This window comes from Puma concolor, chromosome D4, assembly GCF_028749965.1.
Source record: "Puma concolor isolate L17-30 chromosome D4, mPumCon1.1.hap2, whole genome shotgun sequence".
Taxonomy (NCBI): Eukaryota; Metazoa; Chordata; class Mammalia; order Carnivora; family Felidae; genus Puma; species Puma concolor.
The window spans coordinates 7,191,208-7,206,928 of NC_141679.1; positions in this window are offsets into that span (position 1 = coordinate 7,191,208).

Here is a 15,721-nt window from a genome sequence, read left to right on the forward strand (position 1 = left end):
TAAAATCTCTTTTCTACAACAGATTCCCTCCTCCCATCTCATTTGTTTGTTGAAGGGACTAGGGCATTTGTCCTACAAAATTCCCCACATTCTGGATTTGGCTGTTTGCTTCTTCATGGTGGCAAATTCATGTTTCTCTGTGTCCACTGTTTTCCTCTAGGAGAGTGGTTAGATGTAGAGAGTTGATAGTTGGCAATGCTAAAATCGAACGAACAGTGGGTTCTGATGTCAGCCTGATTCATCTGAGATAAATTCACCATCAACCTTTTGAATATAGCTTTGGCATCTGTTAGTGATGGTTGCTTACCATTTTATTTAATTTGTTCTAATTCTATCATTCCTCTGAATACATTTGCTGGAATTCTTCTATAAAAAGAATTTTTACCTCATCGACTACTTGGTTACCCTGAAATAGAGTTTGCACAGAAAAAGCAGGATCTGTGGTTAATTTTTTCCCTTTATTGGTTTTTCTCGATCATGCATTGGTATGCTAGCAGCCTCCAAGGGCGACTGATGATGTTTTGTTTCCTTGTTTTTTTAATCAGTGATATTATGAACACACAGATAGATAGATAGATAGATAGATAGATAGATAGATAGATAGATTTGTAATGTTTGTTTATTTTTGAGAGAGAGAGTGCACGCATGTGCGAGCAGGTAAGAAGCAGAGAGAGGGAGAGAGAGAGAGAGGGAGGGGGAGAGAGAGAGAGAGAGAGAGAGAGAATCCCAAGCAGACTCTGTGCTGTTAGGGCAGAGCCTGACACGGGGCTCAGTGTCATGAATTGTGAGATAATGACCTGAGCTGAGATCAAGAGTCAGACGCTTTAACCCCTTGAGCCGCCCAGGCATCCCCAAGAAAACATGAATTTGTGTTTTTGGGTGGATTTATAGGTTTCAGGCTGTTACAGTCATGATTCTTGTCCTTGCTGACATTGTCCCATCGTTGGCTAACGGGAGCCCTTCATTTTGGCTCCCGTGTCTTTAGCAAGAACCTGTGTTCTTGTCCCAAGACCCTCTCATACATCTCCTGCCCTGGAACTGGAATCAGCCATTTCTCCAAAGGTTCCGGGCTCCTTTTTGTGGAGAATAGAATTTAGAAATTACAGTCTTGGTGATGGGGGTCTCTCATTGCTACCAGGTTCTCAGTGTTTCTAGGCCTTCTAGTGGACAGCACTCAGGAATACATAGTTCATAGAAAGAGACAAATCATGAGTTCATACTGATATTTCCTATCCAATTTTTTATTATAAACTATTCATAATGAATTAAATGTATGTTCTTAAATGTGCAGTTTTGTGGCATTAAATGCATTCACGCTGTTCTGCAACCATTACCACTGTCCATCTTTCCTAAACTGAAACTCTACCCATTAAATACTAACTCCCCACTCCTTTTTCCTCCGGCTCCTGGCAAGGCTCTTTGTGCTCTTGTGAGCGGTTTGTCTCACTTAGCGTAACATCCTCAAGGGTCCTCTGTGTTGGCATGTGTCCGAATTCTTTCCTTTTTACAGCTGAATGATATTCCGTTGTATTTGTTTATCCATTCATCCACTGATAAACACTTGGGTTGTGAATAATGCTGGTGTGAACATGGGTGTGTCAATATCTGTTCCAGTCCCCATTTTTGATTCTTTTGTGTCCGTATCAGAAGTGGAATTCTATGTGGTAGTTCTATGTCTCATATTTTGAGGAACTGCCATAGTGTTTCTGATATTGGCTGGACCATTTTATGTTCCTGCCAGCAATGTACAAGGGTTCCGTTTCTCCACATCCTCACCAACACTTGTTAGTTTCTCTCTGTTTGTTTCCATAGTGGCCATCCTAATGTGTGTGAGCCAACTCAAAATTAACACTACAGAGTTTTGATTAAACTTCTTCAATTTACTCATATCACTTTTTTCATTATTTTGAAAATCTTGGTTCTTAAAGACATTAATTCAAGTGTTGATTTCCTAATCCTATAATGTGCATGTAATAGTAAAATATATATATGTATAAACATTACTTCTAATAATAAGACCACTGAATGCAGCTTAAGATTTCTTCTGGTTCTTTTTGTCCCTAGAACATATCCCTTGAGATATATGCAGCCAAATTACTGTGTGTAATAGTCACTTGAAGAAATTATCTTCCCTGTGTGGTTATGACATCAATTCGATATGCAGTTAGGACCATGGGTTTCCATTTGTTCTGAAATTTTAGGACTTGTTTTTTAAAAAATCTAATAAATTTTATTTTTTTAAAAATTGTCTTAAAAATGTTTAACATTTTTATTTATTTTTGAGAGAGACAAAGAGACAGAGCATGAGCAGGGAAGGGGCAGAGAGAGGGAGACACAGAATCCGAAGCAGGCTCCGGGCTCCGAGCTGTCAGCACAGAGCCCGACATGAGGCTCGAACCCATGAACCACGAGATCATGACCTGAGCTGAAGCTGGACACTTAACTGACTGAGCCACCCAGGTACCCTCAAAAATCTAATACATTGTAAAGTCTGTAAAACATTTACATAGTTCAGTCAAAACTATAAATCAGCATAATCAGAGAATTCTCATTTTACTCTCGGTCCCCTCTCCCTCTCAACCTATGGAACACTTTGTAGACATCTACTGATACTTGGTTTATCCTTCAGTTGCTTCTTTTTAGAAAACATACACAAATATATATATATTTCTATTCTCCTGCCCTTTGTTACACAAAGGTAACATTTTCTTAGCCTCGCTTCCTCTCCATTTATTCTGTTGCCCACTCAATATTATGATACAGAGATCTTGTTCATTCCTTTTCCTGTTCAATAGTCCTTTGTGTAGTTGTTGGTATAAAGAAGTCTTCCTCATTCCTTTGAACTGCTACAGAATACCATACTGTGTGGATATATCCATAGATTTTTAATAGGCTTCCTACTGACAGACCTTTGGTTTCTTTCCAGGATTTTACTATTTTTTTTTAACGTTTATTTATTTTTGAGACAGAGAGAGATAGAGCATGAACGGGGGAGGGGCAGAGAGAGAGGGAGACACAGAATCGGAAGCAGGCTCCAGGCTCTGAGCCATCAGCCCAGAGCCCGACACAGGGCTCGAACTCATGGACCGCGAGATCGTGACCTGAGCTGAAGTCGGATGCTTAACCGACTGAGCCACCCAGGCGCCCCCAGGATTTTGCTATTACAAACAATATCACAAGGGATAGCATTGACCTCACTCGTAGTATGCTGGCAAGTGTCTCCCAACAAGTTCTCCAGACAAAAAACAAAAGGGAGAGAAAAAGAAAAAAAGAAGCAGCCCTGATTTTTAACACTTGCTGGGTTCCATGGGCAAAGACTTCCATCATGGCCAGTTTTAAGCTACCAACATGAAATCGTGGAATTTGGAGTTAGGAAGAGATGTACAGTGACACCTTATGAAGTATTTCTACCATACACATAGACGCATGTCAATAACGTCAAGGGCATGGAAAATGGTAAAAGGCCATAAAAATAATTAGGACATAGTGAGCTTTTGAGTATTTATTGCCTTTGAATAGGGTATTTATTTAGCTTTACATCTATATAGCTTTGTTTTTTAAAATGGAAGTGTTTAACAGCCGACTCACAGATGTTTCTGAAAATTAAACAATTGGCTCTTGGGAGCCAGTACGACCCATCATGCCATTAAGCCCACACCTTATTTTAATACCTGAATAGAAAGTTCTATACACCTGAGCTAGAGATCATCTGTTTTTCTCTCAGGAGGAGTTCAAAGGTAGGCAGCCTGGTGCTTGTGTTGGAGCTCCATGGTCATTGGGATCCCACACTCCTTCTTCCTCTCTGTTCTGCTCTCTTAGCCTCATGGTCCAAAGTGACTGCTGGAGTGCCAGCTATCATAAGCCAGACAGCAGGAGGAAGTGAGGAAAAGCAGAGTAGTTACACTGCTCTATTGAGTCGTTTAACTTAAAAAATTTTTTTAAATGTTTATTTTTAAGAGAAAGAGAGAGACAGCAGGTGAGTGGGGGAAGGGCAGAAAGAGAGGCAGACACAGAATCCAAAGCAGACTCCAGGCTCTGAGCTGGCAGCACAGAGCCCGACGTGGGGCTCGAACCCACAAACCAGGAGATCACGATCAGAGCCGAAGCCGGACGCTTAACTGATGCAGCCCCGCCAGGCGCCCTGAGTCAGTTACCTTTTAGGATATTCCCGGACTCTCCATCCCGTGCTCTGCTTAGATGTGCCATACGGTGCTTGGCTACCTGGTCATATCTAGCTGTAAGAAAAGCTGGAAAATGGGGACGATTGTGCAGATTGTGGCCTCAAATAAAATCAGGTTTTTCTCTTTTACTAAATAAGAAATAAAAAATGACTATTGGGTAAGCAACTAGCAGTCTGCACCCCCCCCCCCCCCAACTAAATCTCTTAAGCTCAGCCCCTTCAAAAAACTGCATCTTACAATGTCCTGTCTCCATCTCTGCCTATGGATCATTTTGAGTGCAATATCACATGCTTTCTGATATTATCATTTTGGTGTTTACGTGTACGTCAGCCTCCCACTTCCTAATCCACTAATGCTTATATACAATTATAAATTCATATAGGGAATGTCTATATTTACATTTCTTTTTTATTTCTCTTACAGCTTAAAAATAATTTTTAAGGTGTAAAATGACATCAGTGATATTTACAGTTTTATTGGACGAAGTAAAGAAACAATACATACGACAAACTAAAAACTCTAGTGTCTTCCTCTTTTCTATTATTTCTTCCTTACTCTGGTTAAATATAAAGGGAAGCCAGGGCACCTGGGTGGCTCAGTCGGTTGAGCGTCCAACTTCGGCTCAGGTCATGATATCGTGGTTTGTGGGTTCAAGCCCCGCGTCGGGCTCTGTGCTGACAGCTCAGAGCCTGGAGTCTGCTTCGGATTCTGTGTCTCCCTCTCTCTCTGCCCCTCCGCTCCTCGTGCTGTGTCTCTCTCTGTCTCAAAAATAAATAAAACATTAAAAAAAATTTTTTTTAAATATAAAGGGAAGCCTAGGGAAGATGGAATGTAAAAATTTTATCCTGGCTGGGGGAGATGCCACATACACATTACTGGTATCTTTCAGGACCTGGAGTTGGAGACATCGACTTGTATTGGGTCCGACTTCCTCTGTGCTGGGCATATCACGAGAATGACTCTTTACATACCTATTATTCTACCTACTATTAACATATATTTTCTGTCTTTGAACTTTGCAATTATAAAATCACACCTCACACTTTATTGGGTCTAGCTTCTTTCAATCCACATTACATTTGTGAAATTCATCCGTGCTGTTTTGGACAGCAATAGTGTTCTTTGTATGACTGTGCCACAATTATTTACCCATTATATTGTGGACAGGCACTTGGGTTGTTTCCAGTTTTTGACCATTATAAATAATGCTGCTTGGAACATTGTGGTACCTGTCTTTGGTACAATATGTATGTGTTTGGTCATAGAGTATGCATGTTCAGCTTTCTTAGATATTTGCAGGTGGTTTCCAATGTGTCTGTACCAAACTATACTCTCATCTGCACTGTGTGAGAGATGAGTTGTTCTCTATCTTTACCAATACTTGATGTTTATAGGGAATTCTGTGGTATTCCACCTAGACCTTTCTTTGGGACCAAAGTGCTCATTCGCTTAACTGTTGGTGATGGTGGTGGTGCATCTGTGAATTTCCCTTAGGCAAAGTGTGTTTCACATCCAAGGTCACGCACCTTCCGCCGGGAGGAGCACGTACAATGATCTGTGGTGTTTGTGATGGTGCTGTGGTGATGGTGATGGGGTAGAGGCAATTTCCAAGGGCCATCCCAACTTGAAAGTTTCTTGCAAGATTAACTAAGGGCTGTACTGCAGGATTCTCCCCTCTGCCCAATCCTACTTCCCTCACAATTTATAGATATTTTCAAGAGCATTCCCTAGTAAACCTCCTTGCATACAAATTTGAAAGTGCCAGAATATGTTTCCCTGGGAAACTGATCTATGACAGTATTGTCAGATTTTTAAAAATGTTAATTTGGCCACTCTGGTGAGCATGTAATTGTGGCTTTGCTGTCCATTTCTCCAATGGCTAATGAGAATCATCACCTTTTCATATCATTAGTGGGCATTTGGATATCTCCTCTTTCTTGAAGTGTCTGTTCAAGTCTTCACTCACTCTTCCTCCAGGTGGTCCATTGTATTCTTTTGTTGATATGAGCCGTTTGCTGGATGGATGTGTATCAAGCCTCTTTTCTGACCATGGCTTGCCTTTTTACTCTCTTAATGATTTCGTCTGCTTTCCTGAATTTTAAAATGTTAACATAATCCAGTTGAACAAAATTGTGAAATTTGGTGAATATGCATTTTGTTTAAGAAATCCTTGTGCACCCCAATAGCATGAAGATATTATATGTTCTATTTTTAAAGCTTTATTGTCTTCTCTCGTTTGATCTAAAATCTTCCTGGAATTCATTACTTTGAATGGTGTGGGGCAGAGGTCAAGATCCATTTTTCTGTATATGGATATCCAGTTAATCCAGCAGCATTTATTGAAAACATCACCCTTTGTCCATGGCATGTCCGTGTCACTTTTGTATCTGTGTATGTGAGGATCTGTTTCTGGACTCTCTCTCTTTTTTATTTTTTTAAATGTTTATTTTTGGGAGAGAGAGAGAGCAACAGAGGGTGAGCCAGGGAGGGGCAGAGAGAAAGGGAGACACAGAATCTGAAGCAGGCTCCAGGCTCTGAGCTGTCAGCACAGAGCCCAATGTGTGGCTTGAATTCATGAACCGTGAGATCATGACCTGAGCCAAAGTCGGACGCTTAACTGACTGAGCCACCCAGGCACCCCTGGACTCTCTATTTTGTTCCATGTATCTATTTGTCTATCTTTCCACCAATCCCCACTCTGTCCAAATTATTGTAGCTTTATTATCAGCTTGGATATTTGATATACTCTACTTCTCTTTCTTACTATTTCTCTTTAAGAAACAAAAGAGAATGATTCTACCTATTAATGATCCTTTGGATTTTCGTATAAAGTTTAGATAGCTTGTGAATATGCACAGAAAAACTTTCCGGGATTTTTTTTGTAGATCAATTTTAGGGAGATTTGGCGTCATTAAAATATACCAAGTTTATGGATTTTCAGTCTTTAATTACATGACCTTGGTATGTTCATTAATTTATTTGGGTCTTCCTTAGTTTTTAAAAGTTAGTGGAGTTTTCTGTGTAGAAGTCTTGTACATCTTTTACTAGGTTTTTCGTATTGTAAATGATGTCTTTAATTTTTTTTAATTTTCTAATTGGTTGTTAATGATACCTAGAAAACACAATTGATTTTTGCTGTATTAATCTTCTTTCCAGCAGTCTTGCTAAATTCATTTATTCGTTCTACTAAGCATATATTATTTTTGATTTTCTAGATACACAAATATGTTATTTGTAAATAATGACAATTTTAGGCCTTTTTAAAATCCCTTCTGTTCCATTTCTTTTCTTGTCTGGTGAAAACATTGAGTAGATGTGGTGACCATAGACATTCATGTCTTCTTCCCAGTCTTAGGAGGAAAGCTTTAAATATTTTACCTTAAATAAGATGTGAACTCCTCCTTATCAGATTATGAGAGCTCCTTCTAGTTAGCTAAGAGTTTTCTTAATAAATGGGTGCTGAGGGGTGCCTGGGTGGCTCAGTCGGTTGGGCGTCCGACTTCGGCTCAGGTCATGATCTTGCTGTCCGTGAGTTCGAGCCCCGAATCGGGCTCTGTGCTGACAGCTCAGAGCCTGGAGCCTGCTTCAGATTCTGTGTCTCCCTCTCTCTTGGACCCTCCTCCGTTCATACTCTGTCTCTCTCTGTCTCAAAAATAAATAAATGTTAAAAAAATAAAAATAAGAAATAAATGGGTGCTGAATTATATCAACTGTGCTTTTTTTGCATCTATAGTGATAATTATATGATTTTCCCTCTTTTTCTGTCAATGTGGTGAAGTATGGTAATTATAATTGAATGTTAAACACTTGTAATACTGGAATAAGTCCAACTTGGTCATGATGTATTATACTTCTTATGTTTTTTTTCTGGATTAAATTTGTTAACTTTAAAAATGAATTTTGCTTCTAGGTTCATGAGCCATATACTAGCATATTACTTTATTGTCCTACAATGCCCTTGTCAGATTAGGGTATAAAGATTTTGCAGGCTTTAGGACTTGGTTAAAAATTTGCATTGGTTTTCTTTCTCTGGAAGAATTCGTATAATATTTGTTCTTTTTTCCTTTTAAATGTTTGGAAGAATTCACTAGATAACCTTTTGTTTATTTTCTGCTGAATTCCACTGAATTCATAAAACGTTCTGAATTATTTTAATATTTGAAAATTTTTAATGCATATTTTATGGCTTACCATATAGTCAATTTTGATAAGTGTTCCCTATGCCTTGAAAATAATAAGTATTCTGCCATTGTTTGGTTCTGTGTTTTGTATATGTTAACTATAGGAAGTTTCTTAATCAGGTTATCTAGATCTTCTATATACTTACAGATTTTTTTCTTGTTTATTCTTTTTTTATTTTTTTATTTTTTTATTTTCTTTCAATATATGAAGTTTATTGTCAAATTGGTTTCCATACAACACCCAGTGCTCATCCCAAAAGGTCTTGTTTATTCTTTAAGTTACTAAGAGATGAAGTTAAAATCTATTGTAACTGTGGATTTGTCTATTTCTTCTTTTAGTGCTGTCAGGTTTTGCTCTATGTATTTCTGAACTGTGTTATTAGATGCATACAATTTTAGAATAGATAATTTTGTGTTGTATTGACACTTTTATTTTTATGAAAAACCATTCTTAATCCATAGTAATGTTTATTATCTAACAGTCTTCTTTTTTTCTAATACTAGTATAGTCATGCCACCTTTATTTTAATTTGTGTTTTCATGATATATACTTTACTATAATACTTTTTTTTTTGAGAGAAGCACATCTCATTTACAAATCATCCCCTGCCATAACTGCTACAAGTGACCAATCCAGACTGCCCATTGCTAGTTGAGCTCCACGTGGAATATTGAGGTATTTCCTGGGTTTTGTGGTATCTGGTAGATCCATGGTCACTGAGCAGATAAGCACTGTGGAGGGACTACTATGAGCCTGTGTACAGTTTGGCTTTAGGCTGATTCCTGGGAAGTTGGGTGAGGTGCTGGTGAAACTTCTTCTCAGTGACATGAGTCTACAATTTACTTTCCACAGCTTCCAGTGAGAGACAGTGGTGTGTCTGCCTGTCATCTGATATTGGTGAGTTTCTTATTTGTATTCAGATTTGTTCAATCTGTTAGAAGTCAACTTTATGTAAGACATGATTTTAAAGCAGCTCACAGAAAACTGGCTGCAGGAGAGTTGACAAGTTTAGCATTGTTAAAAGGAGTTTGCAGAGATTGAGAAATTATTAGAGGATGCCAGGTTATAGAGTCATTAAATATACTCAGACTTACAGACTCTAACAGAAAGGTGAAGGAGACACTTTTATTTTATGAAATATCACTCCTTATCTTTACTAATGCTTTCTGTATAAAAGTCTTCTTTTCTAATATATGGGTAGTTATACTACCTTTGTTTTAATTAGTGTCTTCATGCTATATAATTTTCCATATGTTTAAAACTTCTGTGTCCTTATTGTTTAAAGTGTCTTTTTGAAAGTAGGAAACAGTTGGCTTTGATTTCATTTTCACTTTGAAAATCTTGGTTCTTACATTGAGTAATTTATTTCTGCTTAATTCAGTTGCTGATATATTTTGAATTCTATCAACTTAATATTTGTCATACCTGTTTTATGCTCCTTTTTCTTCTTTTATTACTTGCTTTTATTTTACTACTTACTTTGTTACTTTTTGGCTTAAATTTTTTTTTTTATCATTCCAGTCAACTTGTTCTTTATACTTTATTTCTGGAAATTATTGCTACATTTATTTTTGAATTGCTAGTACCTAATATAAATTGATGTTTTCACATAACGGCAGGAACTTGGAACATATAACCTCTACCTTTGATGTTTATGTTGTTACGCATTTTAACTTGATACAAATACAAGACAGAATTAGTAGTAATAATATTAGTGTTTTCTTCATACAGTCAGTGTTCATTTAGGTTTACTTACATGTTTCCCTTTTCTGGTGCTCTTAATCCCTTCCCAAATTCTGTATGTCTGTTTGGGATCATTTTTCTTTTTCCTGAAGAATTACCTTTAATAGTTCTTATAAGGTTGGTCTATAGCAATGAATTACCTTTTTTTTTTGGTCTGGAAATGTCTTTGTTTCACTGAGACTTTCAAAGAATTAATTTGTTCTCGTCTCAGCCCCTACTGTGGCCCAGTGCAAACACTTCATGCCCACACACCAGCTCTGGCCCACCCGGACCTTGGGAGCGTGTTCCTTGCTTGTCTGATGCCTGTGGACCAGTTACTACTTGGGCCACCCAGAGAACCTTTTCATCATCCCCTAGTCTGTAACCACATCTTTTCCAGTTAGGTCTGCATCCCAGCCTTGGGATGAAGGCTCTCTTCTAAGCTTGTTTTTCCTTGGGTACTTTTCCTCAGGGTTAGTGCGTTCTGTAGCATTGTCTTTATGTCTCTGTAGTTACTCCTTTGTTGAAATCAGTAGCTCTTTCTATCAAACTTTCTCCCTTTTAGTTACTATGTGATTTCTCTCTACTGATTGGGTCTTGAGCACTCTGGACTCTGAATGGGACTTAAATGATACACCAACCTGCATCCCCAAGATCATTGATCATGATCCATTGTCAATATAGGGTATATATTATCCAATATATTAGATATAAATTATTGGATTAAATTTGCTAATGTTTTGTTAAACTTTACATCTGTGCTACGAGGGAGAATATTTTATAATTCTATTTGGTTTTAATGTATTTGTCAGGTTTTGGAATCAGAAAACTGGCCTTCTAAAATGATTTGGTGTTTCTTCTTTGTCTATTTTCTGAAAAAGTATGTGTAGGTTTGGTGTTATTTCTTCCTTAGATGTTGGATGGAATTCACCAGTGAAGTGTTCTGGGCCTGGAGTTTCTTTTGGAAGTTGTTAACAGTGAGTTAAGTTTCTTTAGTTGATACTAGGCTGTTCAAGTTTTCTATTTTTTGTTGTGTCAGTTTTTGATAATCTATATCTTTCTATGAATGTGTCCATCTCATCTAAGTAGTCAAAATTTATTGGCATAAAGTTGTTAGCAATATACCCTTCTATCCTTAGTGTATTTCAGGTCTAGAATGATGTCTTCTCTTTCAGTCCTGATATTGGTGACCTGTATCTTCTCTTCATATTTTTCTTCATCACTTTGGGTAGGAACTTGTGAATTTTAGCATCACATCCCCCCCCCTCCCGCCCCGCCATAGAACAAGCTTTTGGGTTCATTGATTTTCTGCATTGTTTTTCTGTTGGGTAGGCCTCATTTTTCAGATTCCCTCACCTCTGTCATCTTGTACCCAAATCCTAGCTGTTAAGGCAATTTTCTAATGATGTCAAATAGATTTAATGCCTTCAAATAGATTTCGTCTTTGTATTTTTTCCGGCTTTTCAAGTTGTTCTCAGCAGGAGCACATGTTACTTCATTACAGCCAGAAGCAGAAATCTGAGAAGAATAATTTTGGGTGGCTGATATTGCCAGAAGAGTACTGATATGCAGGCAGGATTCCTGCGTTGAAAGCTTTTCTCTGTTGCTTACTAATACTGCAAATAATGATCTTGGGCAATTCAACCTGATTAAGCATAAGTTTCCTTGTCTATAAAATGGAGATGACAATAAAATCTTTCATCAAAATGTTTCTATAAGTATTAAATAAAGTAATTCAAAGTAAAACTGTTTGTATAAATTATGACAAAATTCATAAATATACTGTGGCTCATTCTTAATTTATACAACTGTGGATGCCTTGAAGGCAGGGCCTGAATCTTTTTGATCATGATTCCTTAACACGTAGCATAATTCCTGGTGTTTATTAAACATTATTGGCGTTTAATAAACATTTGTTGAGTTCAACCAAAGCTATTTTACATTAATGGTTACAGTTCTCGCATGCTGACTCAGAGTAAATGCATACTGTATGTCCATAGTTCCTGGCAACATCTGAATTAATCCAGATCATGCTGAATTGCCATTTATTACCATTATTTATTCTATAAATGTATACAATGCTATATGTAAATTTTCTGTATTCATCTTATAGGATTATCCTCTTTCTGGTCACAAACCAAAAAATGCATGAAAGATCTGTAAATGGTGGGAAATCCCCAAGGATTGTCTTATAGGAGGAAGTGGTGGAAAAGTGCCCTGATTCTGGTAACACTGTAGGTTGAATATGCAGATAGAAACAGAGGTTCCTAAGAGATGTGTCATTGAAGCTTGTGAGCTCTAACCTGATGGCCACATCCTTTTACAGTTTCTGCAAATGCGTCTGTCTGTTCAGAAGAGTTAACTACCTATACTACCTACAAGTGACAGGTTTATGTTTTATCTTAACACCATGTATGTTCACCCCACATGCATGCATGTCTCTCTCATCCGTTTTATTTCATTTTTGAAATTGTTATTTGTTTATTTTTTAAGGTTTATTTATTTTGAGAGAGAGCTTTGAGAGCGCCAAGTGGGAGAAGGGCAGAGAGAGGGAGAGAGAGAATCCCAGGAAGGCTCACAGAGCTTGATGTGGGGCTTGAACTCACAAACCATGAGATCACGACTTGAGCTGAACTTGGACGCTTAACTGACTGGGCCTCCGAGGCATTCCTTTCTCATTGGTTTTAAATTCAAGTGTGAAGTTCAGCAAATTAGATTAGTGTTCTCCCAGCTTCAGGATTATGCATAGCACTTTCATAATTCTTTTCCACATCAAAGTACCACTTACACTATTTACCTAAGGTGTTCTTTGAACTCATTTTCTTTTTTCTAAATGAATATATTTTAAAAGAAACTTAAGGGGCGCCTGGGTGGCGCAGTCGGTTAAGCGTCCGACTTCAGCCAGGTCACGATCTCGCGGTCCGTGAGTCCGAGCCCCGCGTCAGGCTCTGGGCTGATGGCTCAGAGCCTGGAGCCTGTTTCTGATTCTGTGTCTCCCTCTCTCTCTGCCCCTCCCCCGTTCATGCTCTGTCTCTCTCTGTCCCAACAATAAACGTTCAAAAAAAAAAATTAAAAGAAACTTAATATTACGATTACAAATTGAAAATCAATACTGCTTTCCAAGATCTTGGTAAAAAACGAAAAAATAGTGAAAACAAAACAATTTTATTAAATGCTACAAGGAGACCATTGCCTATTGGAGACTCTGAGCCCTAGGCCTCTTCTCTTGATTAAAATAACCAGGGGCGCCTGGGTGGCGCAGTTGGTTAAGCGTCCGACTTCAGCCAGGTCACGATCTCGCGGTCCGGGAGTTCGAGCCCCGCGTCAGGCTCTGGGCTGATGGCTCGGAGCCTGGAGCCTGTTTCCGATTCTGTGTCTCCCTCTCTCTCTGCCCCTCCCCCATTCATGCTCTGTCTCTCTCTGTCGCAAAAATAAATAAATGTTGAAAAAAAATTTTTCAAAAAAAAATAAAATAAAATAACCAATAGTTAGAGGGCTGTTAAGGGCTACCTCAGCTGAGTTGTTATCTTTGATAAAATAAAAACCTGAAAAGTAATTGAAAAATGACCGATTTCTTCACTATGTGATTCCATTTCATTTAATGATTTGCAAGCCAGTAGGCAGTACCTGAAGGCATTTTGTGTCCCACACTTGGAGATACACTGAGTTAGATCATCTGCAAGGTGTCCTTCAGCTTTCAATATCTATGGTGTTTCAAATGTTTTCTCTTCTAAGCATTGGTGTATTATCTCCCTCAGTTCTCATTCATGCAGACTCTCCCTGACCTACACCTCATGTACAAAGGATTCCTTTCTACCAATGACTACCCCTATTCTTCTTAGTGTTGAGAGTCACTGTGAAAAAAACTTGAAAATTTTATGTAAGAAATAGCAAAAGGGGTGAAAATCAGGAAGTGGTTGGAAGAAGGTGACTCAGAAGTCATCTTGCCTCCTTGATCTAGTATAATTTCACCTATTTTTCCAAACATTTTCTTTTCGTTTTCTTGTGCTTCCCCCTCTGAAGTTGATGAGTTAAAATATGTATATTCTCTAAAAACAACAGATGTCTCCAGGAGGATTAAGAGGTCATTAGTCATCCACACTTGAGTATAAAGTAATCCGATCAGTTTATTTCCTTCATACCTGAGATTACCTATAATGAAAGGGAGGGAATGAAGTAATTTTGATGAGTAGTTTATTTTGGGAGTCGAGGGGAGCATAGAAGGAAAGAAGGTTGGCTAAGAAGGCATGTAGAGGTAGAAGGGAAGTAAAGAAAGATCAGAGCATCTCAAAGGAAAGTTGAGCATAGTTAACATTTTTCTCTCCTTCCCCTCCTTACTGTCACCTTAATTTCTCTTTTAGAAACCCATAGGTCAGATTTGTATAGAATATACAGTTGAGCTACTTCTTAGATCAAGTCAACCTCTAAAGGCTGAGAAAGATTTCCCCTCCTCCCCCCCCCCCACCCCCCCGGGCCACCCATGAGTAAAATTACCCCTAAGGGAAGATTTCTCTTCTCTTGTGTTTTTGATGACACACATTTGGTAACCTGAGAACTGTATACACAGTGCTGCACAGACAGTGGGTAATTAAGAAATATCATTACTTCCGTCTACCTTTGTAAATCTGCAGTGGGATTGAAAATGTCAAGAAGACCATTAGTGTGAAGGTGCATTTTCCCAAGAAAACCATTCAATTTTACGTATTATGTTCCTGTGCTTCTCAGGTCCTGTGTTAGGTGTCCCATCACTTTAAATGCTTATTTATTTAGTTTTGAGAGAGAGAGAGAGAGAGAGAGAGGAGAGAGAGCGCACATGTGTGCACACATGAACGGGGGAGGGGCAGAGAGAGAGGAGAGGGGCTCCATGCTGTCTGCCCAGAGCCCAACATGGGGCTCGATCCCACGAATCATGAGATCATGACTTGAGCCGAAATCAAGAGTCGGATGCTTAACCAACTGAGCCACCTAGGTATCCCCAGGGGGTCCCATTGCTTTAAGTGATGATTTCCAAGCAGGTTCTAGGGCTGTGCTTTTCAAACTATTTGTGGTGAAGGACCAGGATTATATGTATGTATGTGTGTATGTATGTGTGTGTGTGTGTGTGTGTGTGTGTGTGTGTGTGTGTATGTATTACTCATCTCTGACACGTGGTGGACCAATCCTAGTATGCCACATGTGACTCACCACACTAGTCTGGCAGCATGCACACACACTCTTCTGTTACCTTGTTTAACAAGACAATTCGACCAGTCCTGAGCTTGGATGTCCTGGCAATGTCAAATTTCTGTAAGATCTTCTAAGCACTTACTCCAAATTTCTGGGCTTGTCTCACTAAAGACTGATGAAAAAAAGTTTACAGCCCACACTTTGAGTAGACAAGTCTAATAATAAGTATTCTCTGAGTGTTCCTTTTATAAAATAACAGAGCCCCTCTAGCTCTGCGGAGTCCTTTGACTGATCTACAATAAATGCAGTCTGATGGTGTGGTTCATAGACAAAAGTAATCTGGGAATTATTGGTTTGTGACATGAATTTTCCGACTCACTTGGAATACTCTGTTGTCATTTCCATTCTTTTGAACTCTACCAGAAAATTAAGAGCCCAGAAAATTTAGAGATCTTATTATGCAATTTAAA